Here is a 3,395-nt window from a genome sequence, read left to right on the forward strand (position 1 = left end):
GTATTTATAATTATACTTCCACTTTCTGAACAGTTTGTCTCATATCCTCATTTTATAACATGGTTCATTCTATGAATCTTCCAGGGAGTTTTGGTAGAGTCCTATAAATTATCTTACCCAACCATCAAAAAAGAACATCAAATGTATAACTTCATGTATTGAAATGCCTTGATGACTCTGTTAATGAAGTACCTTTTTCAGACAAACTTTGAGCATTCTGTCTCCCTATAAGTATTGAGTTGGCCAAAAATTCTTTTATGTTTTCTTCTATACAAGGGCTCTAGTAGTGTTTAGTTGTCTTTAACTTCATTTGAAATAGTTGTGTTGCATTGTATTGTGACAGTCCACAATACAGTTTAACAGTGTGCATTCCAAATACATAGCCATGTGCATTTAAAAATTAAAACCTATCAAAATTTGTGAATTTTTGTGTAGCCATTTTAGTATTAACATGCCAGAAAATGCAACATTTTCAGCATATTATGGCTAATTATTTCAAAAAACATAAAAACACAACTTAAATGCAAAAATGATGAATGCCATGTATGGAGAAGGTTCTATGACTAATTGAACATGTCAAAAGTGATTTGTGTGGACTTTCGCCAAGATGGAGGCATAGGTGGAAACACTGTGCCTTCTCCCACAACCAAGTTTGAATACAGCAAAGGTTTGGAGAAACAAAGACACAACCAAAGGACAGAAAATTGAATTATATGGAAGTCCGACTACATCTAACCGTTCAACGGGGCGGTAAGAAGGGCGGAGCCAGCAGTGAGCAGGGTCGGGCACGACAGGGCCTCTGAACCAGGTTCGCAGGCAGATGGGAACCAGTTGGGGTGCGGGGCAGACCGCAGGCGCATATTCGCGCACAGTGAGACAGACCACGCAGGCCCCAGGGGGTGAGGGCTGATGGCGGTGGCACACTTCCTTGCAGTGGGACGAAACGTGTGGGCCCGGTGACGGCAGCAACTGTGGCACCAGTGAGGGCTGTGGTGGCAGGCGGCGAACAGGACGCCATAGTCCCTCTTTGACCCCGCCCCCACATACAGCATCACAACCCAGCGACTTAGTTGCCATGCAATACCAGTGAGAGCTATTGTCCCTCTTTGACCCCGCCCCCACATACAGCGTCACAACCCAGCGACTTAGTTGCCCTGTTCTAGTGAACACTTTAGGGCTCTGATCCTGCTATGGAACAGGCACAAACAACCCGAAAGATGGCGCAAGAAGAACTCAAAGTCTCAGAGCCAATAACTCTAAGCGACCGAGAAATTGCCAGCCTCTCAGAAGCACAATTCAGGACACTATTTATCAGGATGCTCACAGAACTGGTAGATTATAGTCATAAATTAGAGGAACATATGAAGGCTAAACGAATTGAAATGATGGGAGATGCACAGGAAACCAATAGTGATGGAAAGGAAACGGGGACACAAATCAATGGAATGGACCAGAAGGAAGAACAAAACATCCCACCAGAAAGGAATGAAGAAATGAGAATTCAAAAAAATGAGGAGAGGCTTAGGAACCTCCAGGACATCTTTAAACATTCCAACATCTGGATTATAGGGGTACCAGAAGGGGGAAAGAAACAGCCATGAGTGGAAAACATATTTGAACAAATAATAAAGGAGAACTTCCCCAGTCTGGCAAAGGAAATAGACTTCCAGGAAATACAGGAAGCTCAGAGAGTGCCAAAGAAGTTGGACCCAAGAAGGAACACACCAAGGCACATCATCATTACATTAGCCAAGATCAAAATGAAGGAGAGAATCCTAGAAGCATCAAGGGATAAGGGGACAGTCACCTACAAAGAGTTCCCATCAGACTGCCAGCGGATTTCTCAAAAGAGACCTTACAGGCAAGAAGGGGCTGGAAAGAAGTATTCCAAGTCATGAAATCCAAAGACCTACAGCCAAGATTGCTTTATCCAGCAAAACTTTCATTTAGAATGGAAGGACAGATAAAGTGCTTCTCAGATAAGGTCAAGTTCAAGGAGTTCATCATCACCAAGCCCTTATTATATGAAATGCTAAAGGGAGTTATCTAAGAAAAAGAAGATGAAAAATATGAACAGTGAAAGGACAGCAAACACACAGTTATTAACAACCACACCTAAAACAAAAGCAAACGAAGAGGACAGCTAGATCAGGAGTGGAACCATAGAAATGAAGAACACATGGAGGGTTAGCAACAGGGGAGTGGGAGGAGGAGAAGGGGGGGAGAAGGTGCAGAAAATAGCATAGATGGTAGGTAGAAAATAGATAGGGGGTAGTGCGAGAATAGTGGGGGAAATATGGAATCCAAAGAACTTGAGACACATGGTTATAAACTAAGGGGGGGACGGAGGGTGCGGGGGCAGGGGATTGAAGGGGGGGAATAGAACAACTGTAATGGTATAATCAATAAAATATATTTTTAAAAAATTTAAAAAATGATTTGTGAAGTTTCTAGTTTCTATTAACATTTTAGCAGCCCTGGCTGGTATAGCTCAGTCGATTGAATGTGGGCCTGTGAACCAGAGGATCATGGTTCAATTCCCAGTCAGGACACATTCCTGGGTTGCAGGCCAGTTCCCAAAAAGGGGCACACAAGAGGCAACCATACATTGATATTTCTCTCCCTCCCTCCTTTCCTTCCCCTCTAAAGATAAATAAATAAAAATTAAAAAAAAACATTGTAGCCAATAATTATTTGCTGTGGAGCTGTCATATATTGGGAGATAGTTAGCAGCACACCTGGCCTCTACCCACTGGACGCCAACAGCAGCAAATAGCCAACATATACTCAATGTATTCAAATCAATAAACATACTGGTGAAAATTTAAAATGTATTTTATTTTATGGAAAATATATGACTTTCTTTGGCCAAGCCAATAGTTTAAAGGTTAAAAATTTGTATAAATGTTTTGATACTTCAATAAATTAGATAATTTTTCAAAAACTAAAATGTCTACAGTATTTTTCATGCATATTAATTTCGGAAGAAATATTTACAAACCTGCTTTTCAAAAAGTATATTCATATGTCCTATGACAACATTTCAGGCAACAGTAGACTACTTTTGCTATAGGAATTCCATGAGGTTATAATGGAGCTAAAATTTTTCTATTGCCTAGGGACATCATAATTTCATAGCACATTCTACTACGTGTTTTGGCGATGTTACTGTGCTGTGTTTATAAAGTCACATTCAGTGATGTCATAGAACTTCACATCCACTCACCCTCACTCACTGACTCACCCACAGCCACTTTCAGTTCTACGAGTTCCATTTGTGATACGTGTCCTATACAGGCACACCATTTGCTGTCTTTTACACCCAATTCCTACTGTACCTTCTCTATAGTTAGATATTTTGGGGTATACACTTAGCATTGTGTTTCAGTTGCTTA

Source organism: Sturnira hondurensis, unplaced genomic scaffold (genome assembly GCF_014824575.4).
Source record: "Sturnira hondurensis isolate 20B ecotype Veracruz unplaced genomic scaffold, ASM1482457v3 Scaffold0016273, whole genome shotgun sequence".
Lineage (NCBI taxonomy): Eukaryota > Metazoa > Chordata > Mammalia > Chiroptera > Phyllostomidae > Sturnira > Sturnira hondurensis.